The following is a 17918-nucleotide window of genomic DNA, read 5'->3' as shown; positions in this document are numbered from 1 at the left end:
AAACTTCATAGCAAATTTAAGAAGTAGAACTCATTTTTTATTCTAATATTTATAAATTTTTCAGTTCAAGTATAAAGAATACAAATATCCTTCTAAGGTTAAGAAACAAAGGATAAGATTTTCTTGGATAAATGTGGGCAAGATTCTATAACTTTAGGCCACACTACTTGGTATCCATGCACCTTAATATTTCCATTAAACGAAAACATGATTTTTTCAAAAGGCTCACATCTATAACCACTTCTATTCATATTTTTATTCTATTTATTTTTTTATCTAGTGTCTCATTGAACTGGAATTTCAAGGTATTTTGGCTACTTAAAATTGAGTTGATTAAATGAAGATCATTTTAAATTTATCTTCTTACGAACTAGAAAAGAATATTATGATGCAAGCTCATGTGACCATTTATGTTATGAGGGGGACAGGCCAATACAGTAAGACAAGAAAGATTGGAATATAGTATCTGTAATGGTCTGCTCTGTCCCTTTAAAAGACAAACCATGCCTACTCCCTCCCCCATCCACTGAGGCTGATGATCTTCAGCTTCCAGTCTGAGTCCCTTTTTTTTCTATTTCTCTTTCAAAGAGGCAGCTTCTGTCGCTTCCTTCTCCCTACTTCTCTTCTTCCCCCTCTCTGTTTCTCCCTCTCTCTCTGTTTCTTTCTCTCTCTCTTTCTCTCTCCTCCCCTTCTAGCCTTTCCCCTCTAAAACCCACTAAATAAATATCCAACATCTCTCTGCATGACATTTCTAAACATCTCTCTTTACTCCTGTGACTGGCTGCCCCATCGAGGTCTCTCACCCACATCATGACTCCCTGCTGGGACTCATGGCCCACTGTAGCCACTTGGGAACTACACCATCCCTGTCTGGGACTGGCTGCTCTCGGGACTTGCTGCCCACTGCCTGCCACCACTTCAGGGACCTGGTCCCTGGGGCATGGTCTTGTGGCCCACTGCCCACTGCAGCCTCTTGGGGATCCTGCAGCATTTTACTTAAACTATTACAGTGTCTGGTACCAAGAAGTATATTTCACTAAGTGAGGCATGTTGACAAGGGTCTTCATTCCCTAAGGAAATTGAGGAAATTTCCTGCTTGCAAAAGCAATTTGTCTCCTTATCTCTGAAAAGAAGATGTTATGATCCTTTCATTAGCATAATCCTTGTGTCTGTTATTAATGTCAAGGCTAGCTTACTCTATCTCTGATTTCAAGCCACACTCTGTTCACATTTCCCTTTTCTCTCATTTAATTTCATATGCAATAAAAGTTGTAGTCTTTTTTTTTCAATTAAAGGCTGCTGGCAGCCATCTTGTTTCTCCCTCAGACCATGTCGATATGTTATCCAGTGTCAACCCTGTACACACACCGAGTAGATCTCCAGCACACAAGCTTAAGAAAGTTGATATTACCAGTAATCAAAAGAAAGAGGTCAGTCTTGAGGCCTTTTAAATTCTTTAGCATTTACTTTATTTAACTGCTTATAAAATATGTTACCATTAGCATTTTCACTCAACTATAAGCAAGATTTTTAATCAGAAAAATATCACCACTGTACTTTTTACAATTACTCTAAAATGCATTTAACAGTCGTAGCAGCTTCTTTTTCCACTGCCTTGAGACCGGTCTTAGAAGAATAGGGAAACTGAACCAGGAGTCATGAAGATCAAGCCCAAGCTCTACTACTTTCAGGGCAGAGGCAGGATGGAGTCCATCCGCTGGCTGCTGGCTGCAGCGGGAGTGGAGTTTGAAGAAGAATTTCTGGAGACAAGAGAACAATATGAGAAGTTGCAAAAGGATGGGCGCCTGCTTTTTGATCAAGTCCCTTTGGTTGATATTGACGGAATGCCGCGGACACAGTCTAGAGCTCTCCTCAGCCACCTCGCTGCCAAGTACAACTAGTATGGGAAGGACCTGAAGGAGAGACTCAGGATTGACATGTATACTGACGGGACCCTGGACCTGATGGTAATGATCACGCAGGCTGCATTTAAACCCCCAAAGGAAAAAGAGGAGAGCTATGCTTTAATAGTAAAGAGAGCTAAAACCCGTTACTTCCCTGTCTTTGAAAAGATTTTGAAAGACCGCGGGGAGGATTTTCCTGTTGGCCACTGGTTCAGCTGGGCAGACATACAGCTGTTAGAAGCCATTTTGATGGTGGAGGAACTCAGCGCTCCCATTCTGTCTGACTTGCCTCTGCTGCAGGCATTTAAGACAAGAATCAGCAACATTCCTACAATTCAGAAATTTCTGCAACCTGGGAGTCAGAGGAAGTCACCTCCAGATGGCCGCTATGTTGAGGTAGTCAGGAACGTTCTGAAGTTCTAGTGGCAACAGGCCTTAATGTGGCCACAGCAAGTATCCAATTGCAGCATCACCATAGGCCAGCTATAGAGCAGACTCCAGGAGGCTTCGAGAAGGAAAACCCCTCTGCTATCAGCGACACATGCCAATTAAATATGGTGAAAAATTTTAAAAAATTACTCTGAAACATATACTATGCGAGGATTTTTATTTGAAAATACATCTCATACTCTATTGTATTTTGAAAATATAGCAAAAGTGATATCAGAATTATTAAGCTACAACTAATATACTAAAACCAGCATTTTTTTAAAGCATGGAAAACCTGTACAAATGTTGTAGTTTCTATTTTGATTTTACTTTACAACAAAAAATAACATCATGAACAGGTAAAATGAAGTGATATGTATTCTTCTTGGTTCTTTCTGACATTGTGTTTTTCTACCTAAAACAAAATATTATTGTTTCAATTGCTGACAATAGAAAATATATCAACGTCAGAACTCTGTAGTAGAAAAATATATATAACACAGATGACTAGTGTTGTTCTTTCTTAAAGATATAAGGGGAGAAGGTCAGTCCCAGGAGGAGAGGCTGCTTTGGTAAAAGTAAAACAGCAATATTCCCAAAGTGGCCCATGGGCCACAAGGGGTAGCAGATTCCAGGATTCCAGGCACAGAGACTGACAGGTGAGATACCTTGGAGGGGCAGCCAGTTCCACCAGGAGCTGCAGCTGCAGTGGGTGAGAGACAGGTGAATAAGCACACCATGCAGAGAAAGTGGATATTTTTTTATTGAGTTATAGAGGGGAAAGAGCTGAAGGGGAATAGGGGGAAGAGCAAAGAGAGGGGTGGAGGGGGGGAGGGAGAGAAGGGAGAAAAGCATAAGCTGCCTTTTTTTGGAGAGAGATGGAAGAGGAACTAAGGCTAGAAGCAGACAGAAGGTCCCCTTGACTCAGAAGGCAGACAGGGGAGGGAGTGGGCATGGCTTGTCTCTTAAAGGAGCAGGACAGACCATTACAGTGGGGGTACCAAGAGGGATGGCAGTGTGTGACCTGAAGATTTGTCAGGTCCTATCAGGCCTTGGCCAGTCACCTTGGCAGGTGGGAGACCATGGTGGGTGAGAGACAGATATATCATGCAGAGAGAGAGTTTGGGTATAAGGTTTATTTAGTAGGTTATGGAGGGGAAAGGGAAAGGGGGAAGGGGTGAAGGGGAAAGAGGAGAGAGAGAGAGAGGAACAGAGTTAGATGGAGAGAGGGAAGAAGGAGAGAGAGAGGAACAGAGTTAGATGGAGAGAGTGGTGAAGGAGAGAGAGAGAGAGAGAGAGAGAGCAAAAGTAACTTCATCAGTAATAGAGACAAAAAGAGAGAGAGCACAGGCTGGAAGAGACAGGATATCTACTTTCCGCAGCAGAAGGGGGGGGTTTGGGAGAGGATGGGGCTTGTCTCTTAAAGGGACCGAGCACCAGCCGACTTTTGATTGTTTAAATGGACATTGACTCACATTCTTATCTGTTTTAGAGTTTTCAAGTCATCCTACATTATCACTGGAGCTTTAAATACATACAATTGCCCTAGAGGTGGTTGAATATTCTCCAGTAATGACTATGTACTTTAGACTATGTTCCATATCATCTATTGAATCTCAAAGCATATCTATCACACTGACCTGACAGCTTTTCTTTACTGGCAAATACTTAAAATTGCTTCCACAGGAAGGCCTTCTGTTGCAAAGCAAAGCATCTGTTCTCTAATCACTCCTGTGCTTACCTGAGTACATTATTTAAAGTTCCTTACTAATTATTAACTGAGTGATCTGAAGCCCAAGAAGCGAAGCATGTCAATTTTTCTACCTTTCAAAAATGGAAATAAAACCTGCTTAGTAGCAAAGCTAAACAAGTCATCTTTTCAAATAGTAAACGTGATTAAAATGAATAAAAGTAGTACCTTTTGCTACTTATAGAATATACTAATTACTATAAACTCAGATCTCAATTATCATTATGTCACCAGATCTTTCTTATTGTTTCCAGTTTATGATTAAAGTAATCTTTGGAATTCCATCCCAGCCTTTATCCAGGTACACCTTCCTCTCTTCCCCCCTCCCCTCTGGGGCCACAAGATCTCCCCAGAGCTGCTCCCTTGCTCGCTGGCCCTGGACTGTGGGCTCAGGCCGGCAGGGGCAGTTCCTTTGCTTTGAGAGCCTGCCTGAGGACAGGCAACCTCTGTCTCAGCTCAGCGACACTCCTGGCCAGCAAGAGAGAGTGATCTTCTAGCAGACATCCATTGGAGGAGGGGTGAGTTTGCGACTGGCCCGAGGGCTTTGGCTAGGAGGAATTCAGACTTTCCCCGCCCCCCTCGAATTTCTGGTCACCAGTCAGAGGCGGGTCCTCCATGCAGAGCTCTCCCAAATCCTGTCCCAGCCTTTATCCAGGCACACCTTCCTCTCTTCCCCCCTTCCCTCTGGGGCCACAAGATCTCCCCAAAGCAACTCCCTTGCACGCTGGGCCTGGGCTGTGAGTGCAACCCGGCAGGAGGGAGTGCCTGTGTTTCAATAGACTGCCTGAGGAAAGGTAGGCCTTCTGTCAGTGAAGTCCCTGCCCAACAAGGGAACCTGACCTGGTACCAGAAGATCCAATAGGGAGCATTTGAAGAAAGAGATGGGCAGACGACAAGGCAAGAACTCCTCCAACAATCTAAAAAACAACATGAAAACACCAGATCCCAATGACCCTACAATAGAAGGTCTTGAACCTCTTAATTCAGAAGAAGCAGAAAAAAAAAGCCATTATGAAAGCAATAGAGTCCATTAAACAGGATATGAATAACTCCCTTAAAGAACTGGATGAGAAGTACAACAAAAAGATTGAAGAAATGAGTAAAGAAATGGATGAGAAATATAACAAAAAGTTCGAAGAAATGAGTAAATCCATGAATGATACACTGGGAAACCAAGAAAACACAATCAAACAGGTAATGGAAACAGTTCAAGAATTGAAAACTGAAATGGAGGCAATGAAGAAAACACAAAACGAGGGCCGGCTGGATATGGAAAATCTAGGTAAACGAACAGAGACTACAGAATCAAGCATAACCAATAGGATACAAGAGATGGAAGAACGAATCTCAGAATCTGAAGATACCATAGAGAAAATAAATGCTCTGATCAAAGAAAACAGCAAATCCAAAAAATTCTCATCACAAAACATTCAAGAAATCTGGGACAAAATAAAAAAACCAAATCTAAGAATAATAGGGATTGAAGAAGGAGAAGAACTGCAGATCAAAGGCCCAGAAAATATATTCAACAAAATTATAGAAGAAAACTTTCCCAACCTAAAGAATGATATTCCTATGAAGGTTCAAGAAGCCTACAGAACACCGAATAGACTTGATCAAAAAAAAAATCCCCTCGCCATATAATAATCAAAACACAAAACATACAGATTAAAGAAAGAATATTAAGAGCTGCAAAGGAAAAAGGGCAAGTAACTTATAAAGGTAAACCTATCAGACTTACACTGGACTTCTCTATGGAAACCATGAAAGCCAGAAGGTCCTGAATAGAGGTACTGCAGAAACTAAGAGAACATGGATGCAAACCCAGACTACTATACCCAGCCAAGCTATCATTCACTATCAATGGAGAAAACAAAATATTCCAGGATAAGAACAAATTTAAACAATTCGTAGCCACAAACTCAGCCTTACTGAAAGTAACAGAAGGAAAATCGCAACCCAAGGAATTCAACATTGCCAACACTGCCTACAATAACTCAGACATCTAGCGACCCTTCACGAGCTTAACTCAAAAAAGGGACACATACAAACTCTATTAAACAAATAAACAAAAAATAATAATAACCGGAGTCAACAACCACTGGTCATTAATATCACTTAATATTAATGGACTTAATTCATCTATAAAAAGGCACAGACTAAGAGATTGGATACGAAAACAGGATCCAACATTCTGCTGTTTACAAGAAACACACATCAACCACAAAGACAGACATCTACTCAGAGTAAAGGGCTGGGAAAAGGTTTTTCAAGCAAACGGACCTAAGAAACAAGCAGGTGTGGCCATTCTAATTTGCAACAAAATTGACTTCAAACTAAAATCTATCAGAAAAGATGGAGTTGGACATTTTATACTCATAACAGGAACAATTCATCAGGAGGAAGTCTCAATCCTGAATATCTACGCCCCTAATATAAAGCCTCCTACTTATGTAAAAGAAACACTTATAGAACTCAAGACAGTCATCAAACCACACACACTAATAGTAGGAGACTTCAACACTCCTCTCTCACCAATGGACAGGTCAATCAGACAGAAACCTAACAGAGAAATAAGAGAATTATTGGAGGTATTGAATCAAATGGACTTAACAGACATCTATAGAACGTTCCACCCAAATAGGAAAGAATATACCTTCTTCTCTGCAGCTCATGGAACCTTCTCGAATATTGACCACATACTGGGTAACAAAGCAAACTTCCACAGATACAAAAAAATATTAGTAACCACCTGTGTCTTGTCAGACCATCATGGATTAAAGTTAGAATTCAACAGCAGTACTACCCCCAGGAAGCCAACAAATTCATGGAAGTTGAACAGTCAACTACTGAATCACCCCTGGGTCAAGGATGAAATAAAGAAAAAAATTAAAGTCTTCCTTGAATTTAATGAAAATAAAGACACAACATACTCAAACCTATGGGACACTATGAAAGCAGTGCTAAGAGGAAAGTTCATAGCACTAAGTGCCCAATAAAAGAAAACGAGAAAGCACACATTGGAGACTTAACAGCACACTTGAAAGCTCTAGAAAAAAAGAAGCTGATTCACCCAGGAGGAGTAGAAGACTGGAAATAATCAAACTGAGGGCTGAAATCAACAAAGTAGAAACACAGAAAACAATCCAAAGAATCAATGAATCAAAAAGCTGGTTCTTGGAGAGAATCAACAAGATCGACAAACCCCTATCCATATTCGTGATCCTAGAGAAGCTAAATAAGAAGACGAACCTGATGAAGATTATTTACCTATCCGCCAGGAGGTAGGAAATAATCAAGAGTCCCAGGTAACCTTGGGTGCATGGGGGGGGGGTGGGAGGGTTGATGGAAGGGGAGAGGGTTAGAGAGAAGGGAGTAGGGGAGGAATGGAGAAAGCTCTGTTGACCGGGATGGGGGGAAGGGAGGAAGGATGAATGTGGGATCAGGGAAGAATATATTTCAACTAAGGGAGTCATATTAGAGTTTACAGGAAACTTGATTATATATGGGATCCCAGGTCCAAGGAGAGATCCCCAGATTGTTCTCTGGACAGAGGAGGGGGTGCCTGAACCGGCCTTGGCCCGTGACCATACTGATGAATATTTTGCTTATCACCATAGATCCCTCATCTGGCGTTGGATGACGATACAGATGGAGGCCCGCGTTGGAGCACCGAACTGTACCCCCCAAGATCCAAACGAGGAGCAAAAGGAGGAAGAAAATGACGAAGGACTGCGAGGGATACTATCACCCACTGATACAAAGGGTCGGATCTAATGAGAGTTTACCAAGGCCAGATGGACCGTGACTGAACGAGCATGTGATCCAACCAGATTCTCTGAATGTGGCCGGATTTTCTGAATGTGGCTGGCCTGCAGTCTTTCCGAGAAGCCATTGACAATGACACTGGGACTGGTTTCCTCTGCATATACTGGATTTTTGGGATCCAGTCTGTTTGGATGCTCACCTTCCTGGACCTGGAGTGAGGGGGGAGGAACTTGGACTTCCCACAGGGCAGGAGACCCTGACTTCCCTTGGGGACAAAGAGGGAGGAGGAGAGGGAGGGGGGAGTGGGAGGGTGTTGGGAGGAGGGGCGTAAATGGAAACTTTTTATAATTTAATAAAATTACTAAAAAAAAAATAAAATAAAATACACTCTGTGCAAAAAAAAAAACAAATTAATCAAACGGCAGAGAGAGAACATGCAAAATAATAAGATCAGAAATGAAAAGGCAGACATAACCACAGACACAGAGGAAATTCAGAGAATCATTAGATCTTACTACGAAAATTTATATGCCACAAAGTTGGAAAATGTACAAGAAATGGACATTTTTTTAGATAAGTACCATATACCAAAGTTGAACAAAGATCAGGTGAACAATCTAAACAGACCTGTAGGTCGTGAAGAACTAGAAGTTGTTATTAAAATTTTCCCTACCAAAAAAAGCCCAGGACAAGATGGTTTCAATGCAGAGTCCTACCAGAACTTCCAGGAAGAGCTAATACCTATACTCCTTAATGTATTCCACAATATAGAAACAGAAGAATCATTGCCAAACTCTTTTTATGAGGCTACAGTTACCCGGATACCAAAACCACACAAAGACACGACCAAGAAAGAGAATTACAGACCAATCTCACTCATGAACATTGACGCAAAAATACTCAATAAAATACTGGCAAACCGAATCCAAGAATACATTAGAAAAATTATCCATTATGATCAAGTGGGCTTCATCCCAGAGATGCAGAGCTGGTTCAACATACCCAAATCTATCAATGTAATCCATCATATAAATAAACTGAAAGAAAAAAACCATATGATCATTTCATTGGATGCTGAAAAAGCATTTGACAAAATTCAACACCCATTTATGATAAAGGTGTTGGAGAGACTGGGGATACAAGGATCATACCTATATATAATAAAAGCAATATACAGCAAGATGTCAGTTAACATCAAATTGAATGGAGAGAAACTCGAAGCCTTTCCACTAAAATCAGGAACACGACAAGGCTGTTCACTCTCACCATACCTCTTCAATATAGTGCTTGAAGTTCTAGCAATAGCAATAAGACAACATAAGGAGATCAAGGGGATTCGAATTAGAAAGGATGAAGTTAAACTTTCGTTATTTGCAGACGATATGATAGTGTACATAAGCGACCCCAAAAACTCTACCAAAGAACTCCTACAGTTGATAAACACCTTTAGTAATGTGGCAGGATACAAGATCAACTCCAAAAAATCGGTAGCCCTCCTATACACAAAGGATAAAGAAGCAGAGAGGGAAATCAGAGAAACATCACCTTTCATGATAGCCACAAACAGCATAAAGTATCTTGGGGTAACTCTAACCAAGGAAGTGAAAGACCTATTTGATACGAACTTTAAGTCTTTGAAGAAAGAAATTGAGGAGGATCCCAGAAAACGGAAAGACCTCCCCTGCTCTTGAATTGGGAGAATCAACATAGTAAAAATGGTGATTCTACCAAAAGCAATCTATAGATTCAATGCAATTCCCATCAAAATCCCATCAAACTTCTTCACAGACCTTGAGAGAACAATAATCAAGTTTATATGGCAAAACAAAAAACCCAGGATAGCCAAAACAATCTTATACAATAAACGAACTTCTGGAGGCATTACCATCCCTGACCTCAAACTCTATTACAGAGCAACAGTATTGAAAACAGCTTGGTATTGGCATAACAACAGAGAAGTCGACCTATGGAATCGAATAGAAGACCCGGGTATTAACCCACAAACTTATGAACACCTGATTTTTGACAAGGGAGCTAAAGCTATACAATGGAAGAAGGATAGCATCTTTAACAAATGGTGCTGGCATAACTGGATGTCAACCTGTAGAAGAATGAAAATAGATCCATATCTATCACCATGGCCAAAACTCAAGTCCAAATGGATTAAAGACATCAACATTAATCTGACCACTTTGAACCTAATAGAAGAGAAAGTAGGAAGTAGTCTACAAGACATAGGCATAGGAGACCACTTCCTAAGCAGAACCCCAGGAGCGCAGACAATAAGAGAAACAATAAATAAATGGGACCTCCTGAAACTGAGAAGCTTCTGTAAAGCAAAAGACACTGTCAGTAAGACCAAAAGGCTACCTTCTGACTGGGATAAGATCTTCACAAACCCCTCAACAGACAAAGGTCTGATCTCCAAAATATACAAAGAACTCAAGAAACTACACACTAAAAGTCTAATTAACCAAATTAAAAAATGGTGTACTGATCTGAACAGAGAATTCACAACAGATGAACTTCGACTGGCTAAAAAGCACTTAAGGTCATGCTCAACCTTCTTAGCGATCAGGGAAATGCAAATCAAAACCACTTTGAGGTATCATTTTACACCTGTCAGAATAGCCAAACTCGAAAACACCAATGATAACCTATGCTGGAGAGGATGTGGAATGAGGGGAACACTCATCCATTGTTGGTGGGAATGCAAACTTGTGCAGCCACTGTGGAAATCAGTATGGCGGTTTCTCAGGAAACTGGGAGTCAGCCTCCCTCAGGACCCAGCAATTCCACTCTTGGGAATATACCCAAGAGATGCCCTAACATACTACAAAAGCATTTGTTCAACTATGTTCATAACAGCACTATTTGTAATAGCCAGAACCTGGAAACAACCTAGGTGCCCCTCAATAGAAGAGTGGTTAAAAAAGGTGTGGAACATATATACATTATAGTTTTACTCAGCGGTAAAAAACAATGACATCTTGACTTTTGCATGCAAATGGATGGAAATCGAAAACGCTTTACTGAGTGAGGTAAGCCAGACCCAAAAATAGGAATATGGTATGTATTCACTCATAAGTGGATTCTAACCATAATTAATGGTCTTTGAGCCTATTATTCGTGATCCTAGAGAAGCTAAATAAGAAGGTGAACCTGATGAAAATCATGTAGCTATCCTCCTGGAGATTGGAAATAGACAAGAGTGCCAGGTAACCTCAGGTGCATGGGGGGGGTGGGGAAGCTGTTGGAAGGGGAGAGGGTTAGAGAGAAGGGAGTAGTGGAGGAATGGGGAAAGATCGGGGGACTGGGATGGGGGGAGGGAGAATGGATAGATATGGGATCAGGGAAATTTATACCTCAACTAAGGGAGTCATTTTAGGGTTTACAAGAGACTTGAGTTTAAAGGGGATCCCAGGTCCAAGGAGAGATCCCCAGATTTTTCTCTGGACAGAGGAGAGGGTGCCTGAACCGGCCTTGGCCCCCAACCATACTGATGAACATTTTGCTTATCACCATAGAACCCTCATCTGGCGATGGAGGGAGATGGAGGCGGAGACCCACGTCGAAACACTGGATCAAGTTCCCTAGATCCAAACAAGAGGCAGAAGGAAGGAGAATGTGAACAATGAAGGCAAGAGCAGAGGAAATCTTCATCCGACGTTGGATGGCGATACAGACGGAAACACATATTGGAGCACCGGACTGAGCCCTCCACGGTCCAAATGAGGAGCAGAAGGATGAAGAAAATGAAAAAAGAAATCAGGACTGCGAGGGGTGCCATTACCCACTAATACAAGGGGACTGATCTAATGAGAGTTCAACAAGGCCAGCTGGACTGGAACTGAACGAGCACGTGATCTAACCAGATTCTCTGAATGTGACCGGATTCTCTGGATGTGGCTGGCCCAGAGTCTTTCTGAAAAGCCATTGACAATGACACTGGGACTTGTTTCCTCTGCATATACTGGATTTTTGGGATCCAGTCTGTTTGGATACTCACCTTCCTGGACCTGGAGGGAGGGGGGAGGAACTTGAACTTTCCACAGGGCAGGAAACCCTGACTACTCTTAGGAATGGAGAGGGAGGAGGAGAGGGAGTGGGGGAAGTGGAAGTGGGAGGGTGTTGGGAGGAGGGGCGGAAATGGAAACTTTTATAATTTAATAAACTTTGAAAAAAAATTAAACATAGGAAAGAGAAAAAAAAAGAAAACACAGTTAGAGAAGGGCAATTCTTTGTTTATTTGTTACCCAATGACTCATCATACAATTTGGCACAAAATTTTTATGCCATAGCTGTCCTTGAAAAGGAGCAAATGCAATAATGAAATGTAAATATATTATGATGGAATAAAGACATTTACATTACAAAAAAATAAAAAAATAAAGTAATCTTTAATTTTTAAATCTATGAAAATTTTGAACATTTTTTGTATATATGAAATGAAATAAAATAAAATAAGCATTAGTCTCTTTGCTAGAATATAGTATGAATTCTAATTGTTCTTAATTATAAAATCTTGGACTCAGCTATGAGGGGATGAAAGGTGAAGAAACAGAGAACCAGAACAGCTAACCACTAGAGTTCTTACCTCTACCAATGCTCAGACCAAAAGGGTGACCCTGTCCTCAGACTGCCTGCTCAGATTGCATCCTAGGACTGACTGCCTAGACTGACTGCTTCTCAGACTGCTCCTCCAACTAACTGCTGCTCAGAGTGCTTCAGAATGCTGCCTCAGACTGTGCTGAGGTGCTTTCTCTTCCTACCTTATATTCCTCTGTCTGCTCAGCCTTACATTCCTGTTTCTACCTCCCTAAGGCTAAAATTAGAGGCATGTTATTTAAATGCTAGGATCATCTTTGTGTGAGCACTGTTTCTTTTCTACTGGAACAATGATCTACATAGCCCAGAGTGGCCTTGAACTAACAGAGATCTGCCTGCCTCTGCCTCCCTCCCTAGTCCACTTGTGCTACCACTGCCCGGCCTCTACTGGCTTAACTTTGTATTCTTATTTTAGGCAAGGTTTATTTGTTAAAACACACACAAAATATCACCATAATAGAAGTTTCATCCCTCATAATCTGCTTGTAGATTTTTTGGCATATTAGGGAACAATTAGAAACATGGAATTAACAAGATTTTTTTTAATATCAGGGAACAGTTAGAAACAGTGCTCACAATGTAATGAATATAAGTACAGCTTTATAAAATAGACTGTAAGTCCATTACTAAACCAATGAATTCCTTGGAATTCCAGTGTCAGCCTTCATCTATGGTACGAGAGCATATTTACTACAGAAATGACAGTTAGGAAGTTCCTATTTGCCTGATGTATACTAAAGAAGGAAAGATAAGACAGTCTGTTGATTTCATATATATCTCCTGCACCCTTCTCAGACATGTGGAAGATTGAGCACTGAGACTACATTTCACCCTCAGGATGGAAAATAACAAACAGCAGGCTTGCAGAATTAAATGAAGTAATTTGCTTTCCAGTTTTTGTCACACTGCCAAAATAATATTAACACAAGCCTGCTTGTAAGTATATTTTCTGCTTTTACATGTACATAGGTTCTATCAACTTATGATGTGTATGTGTGTATTCAGACAACCTGATAGAGATAAAGCTGGTTCTTTTAGATAAAATAAATGTAAACAGCTTTCAAAATATATTACATTATTGCCTTATTTCACATTCTATTATCTATATATATCTCCTATATTTACATATGATATAAAAACATTATCAACTCTATTATTAATTATCTTACTGTTTCCAAGTGACATATTTGAGTTAGAAAAACATTTATGATTTTCAAATGTATAATTTTTGAAGCTCATTTAATTATAGAATTTGTAAGATGATGGCTAATAGAAGGAAGCGATGTAAGCATATATACAGGAACCTACAGCACAGTGTATTTCTATTAATCCATTGCATATTGTTTTTATTACCAGTGCAAACTAATTTTATAAATGAAGATATTTAAATAAAATTTTGAAAATAGGTTCACATAAAATATTATTCTTTATTTTTTTTGCATAAAATAGAACTAACCTTTAAAAACCACAAGTGAGGCTTCACCACATTAGTTAGTTTTGTGTGATACAGGGTAACCATGATCCCCGTATTGGAAAGGAACAAAAGAATTTAATGAGATTGGGCAATTGTATACAATTTTCTTGTGCATAATGTTTGTTTTTTATAAGCGCTAATATCTTGTTTGCTTCCCCCAAAGGAGATGGGAAAGACAAGTTTTCCTTGACATTTTTTACACACAGAGAATGGAGAATACAGATATTCTCTATTCATTTCAGTACAAACAAAGTAATAGGAAAAACTCCCTTATAAGCTTACTATATTTATTTTTCTCATCTTTAATTGATTATCTGTGCATTTGACATCATGTACCCCAAACTTGCTTATCTCCTCCTTCCCTCACTTCTGCCCCCTGCCCATTTTTTAAAAATTATTTATTATGTATCCAGTATACACCATCATCAACAGCCGATTTGGTGAGACAACTGAGAATTTAAAAGGGGGGAATTAGTTAGAGAGAGAGAGAGAGAGAGAGAGAATTTTTTCACACATAAAATGGAAAACACTATTTAGATGAAAGGAATTAGGACTCTGTATAATCATTACACAATGGAAGGCTTAAAAATGTAACAATTAAATAAAGAGACAATCAACTTACCTGGATTTGCATAATGTCAATTATTATTTTGATAATTCTGATTTTATCCCTAAAATATGTTGTTTAATATGAATGTCAAGATGCAGTCTAAGAAGAACTTACGAAAACAAATCCTAGAGATATTCAGACCCAGACAGAGGACTTTAATGGAGATCTAATCTCACAATTACATTATAAGGTTAGAGAGAAAGAATACAAGGTTTTCAAAACCCACCTTAATTTATCCAGGCTCCTTACAGGAATAGCCAAATGACAGGTATCACTAAGGCCTGGTTTGAGCAAAGTGGACTCCTGTGGAAATGTTAGATTTGAGATTAAAGGAAGCAATTGTCTCAAATGGTTTACATTTAATTTTTTTTGTGAATCATATGTTAAACACATGGTCAACTTGTCACAGAATTATCCCACACGGCAGGAGAGACCTAGTTACAGCAGTCCTGGAGCGTGATCCTTAATTACAGTAGAAAATCTGGAGGAAAGATGTGACTAGGACCAATGAAAAATGAAGTAGGGCTAGAGATATTAAATCTCCCAATATCAACTTCTTAGAGAGGACAATTAAGCTAATGTACAAAGATAGCTTATATATGATGACCACAGCTTGACTCTATGCCATGAATCAGCTTTGAATACTTGGGACAGAGTTGAAGATGTTGAAAAGAGAACTGAGTCATTTATTAAAGTTTTACAGGGACCAAAAGAAACTTTAGCTTATTTATTTATTTATTTACAAAGATTAACTTCAGCAGTAAATAGAATAATACCAAATTCAGAAGTTAGACAAACAATTGAATCTCTGGCTTTTGAAAATAATAATTCCCAATTCAAAAGTCCAATTAAACCATTAAAGACAAGATCATCACTCATAAGTGAATGAGTCCATGTTACAGTAAATACTGACTCTCATAACCATGATATTCCTTGGATAGGAGAGGTGATTTCCAGAGGCAAATGGAAAAATTGCAATGTTAGATGTTTTAATTGTGGTACACAACATCACTTAAAAAACGCTTTCTAGAAATAATGTATTTTATAAGAATAATCCAAATAGAACACATCTCCCTTCTGGATTATATAGAAAGTGTGGCAAAGGCCAGTGTTGGACCAGTGAATGCACATCAGCAAGGGAGTTTTTCACTTCCTGTTTAAGGGTCTCCAGCATTTTCATAAGGTTACATTTAAAGTCAATTTCTTCTACTTTTTCTGGGTTAGGATGTTCAGGTCTTCCTGTTGCATGTTTGCTGGATTCTGGTGTTATCATGTTGCTTTTCAGGATGTTGGAGGAATTCTTGCATTGGCGCCTGCCCATCTCTTCCTCTCTGGATCCCCTCAGTATGGGAGCAGGGCCTCTTGCCAGGCTCCAAGGACCTCTCCAGATTCCCCCAACTGTACTTGAGTTTTGTGCATGATGATAGATATAGATCTAATTTCATTCTTGTACATGCTGATATCCAGTTATGCCAGCACCATTTGTTAAATATGCCTTTTTAGTTCCATTTGATATTTTTTCTTCTTTGTCAAAAATCAGGTGTTCAAAAGTGTGTGGATTCATACTAGGGTCTTCGAATCCATTCCACTGGGTCTTCCTGTGTGTTTGTGGTAATGCCAGGCTTTTTTCAGTACTGTAGCTCTGTAGGAGAAGTTGACGTCAGGATTGTGATGCCTCCAGAAGATCTTTGATTGTACAGGAATTTTTGCTTTTCCATATGAAGTTGAGTACCATCCTTTCCAGGTCTGTGGCGGATTTTGCTGAGATTTTGATAGGAATTGTATTGAAGCTGTAGATTACTTTTGGTAAGATTGACATTTTTACTATGTTATTTCTGCGTACCCAAGAGCATGGGAAATCTTTCCACTTTCTGGTGTCTTCTTCAATTCCTTTCTTCAAAGATTTAAAGATCTTGTTATCCAAGTCTTCCACTTGTTTAGTTAGAGTTAATCTGAGATATTTTATGCTATTTGTGGCTATTGTGAAGGGTGATGTTCCTCTGATTTCTTTCTCAGCCCATTTATCATCTGAGTACAGTATTTTTCTTTAGGTTGGGAAAAATTTCTTCTATGATTTTGTTAAACATATTTTCTGAGCTTTTGAGTTGAGTTTCTCATTCTTCTATACCTATTACCTTAGGTTTGACCTTTTCATGGTCTCCCATATTTCCTTGATATTTTCTGTTAAGCTTTGATAGATTTAATGTTTTCTTTGACTGATGATTCTATTTCATCTTTTGTATCTTCAGCCCTTGAGATTCTTTCTTTAATCTCTTGCATGCTGCTGTTTATGTTTGCATTTGTAGTTCCTGATCATTTTCTCATGATTTCTGTTTCTATTATTCCCTCAGCCTGTGTTTTCTTTATTGTCTCTATTTTAGTTTCCAAGTTTTGAATAATTTCTTTCATATGTTTGATTGATTTTTCTTCGTTTTCTTTTTTTAAATTTTTTATATATTTATTTATTAAGATTTTTCACCTCCTCCCCCTCCCCACCTCCTACTTCCTTTCTAGTCCTAAGAGCAGTCAGGTTTCCCTGCCCTGTGGGAAGTCCAAGGTAGGTCCTCCTCCCTCCATCCAGGTCTATAAAGGTGAGCATCCAAACAAACCAGGCTCCCACAAATCAGTCCATGCAGTAGAATCAAAACCCAGTGCCATTGTCCCTGGCTTCTCAGTCAGCCTTCATTGCCAGCCTCATTCAGAGTGTCCAGTTTGATCACATGTTCCATCACTCCCAGTCCAGCTAGCCTAGTTGAGCTCCCATTAGATCAGCCCCACCGTCTCAGTGGGTGGACACACCCCTTGTGGTCCTGACTTCCTTGCTCATGTTCTCCCTCCTTTTGCTCCTCATTTGGACCTTGGGAGTTCAGTTCAGTGCTCCAGTGTGGGTCTCTGTCTCTATCTCCATCCATAGCCAGATAAAGGTTCTATGGTGAGATGCAAGATATTCATCAGTGTGGCTATGGGACAAGGCCAGTTCAAGACCAGTTCTCTGCTGCCCAAGGAACAATCTGGGACCTCTTCTTGGACCTGGGAACCCCTCTAGAATCAAGTTTCTTGCAAACCCTAAAATGGTTCACTTAATTAAGATATTTACTTCCCTGCTCTCATATCTGCTCTTTTTCCATCCCACCCATTCTATCCCCCCCCAAGCTCTCCCAAATCCTCCCCTTCTCCCTTCTCTCTACCCATCTCCCCTTAAATCCACCCCCTCACCTCTGTGCACCCAACTTTTGCTTGGCAATCTTGTCTACTTTCAATATCCAGTAGGATAACTATATGATTTTGGGGGGGTTCATCTTCTTATTTAGCTTCTCTGAAATCACGAATTATAGGCTCAATGTGCTATAATTATGGCTAGAATCCACTTATGAG

The 17918-nt window shown here is 39.8% G+C and overlaps 1 pseudogene; it reads left to right on the top strand.

Annotated features, from left to right (window-relative positions):
- Positions 1–1645: 1645 nt before the first annotated feature.
- Positions 1646–2340, top strand: LOC125406522 (glutathione S-transferase A4 pseudogene; annotated as a pseudogene).
- Positions 2341–17918: the final 15578 nt, after the last annotated feature.

This window comes from Myodes glareolus, chromosome 10 (assembly GCF_982192425.1).
Source record: "Myodes glareolus chromosome 10, mMyoGla1.1, whole genome shotgun sequence".
Taxonomy (NCBI): domain Eukaryota; kingdom Metazoa; phylum Chordata; class Mammalia; order Rodentia; family Cricetidae; genus Myodes; species Myodes glareolus.
Note: the sequence above shows the minus strand (reverse complement) of the source record. Positions and strands in the feature narration are given on the sequence as shown.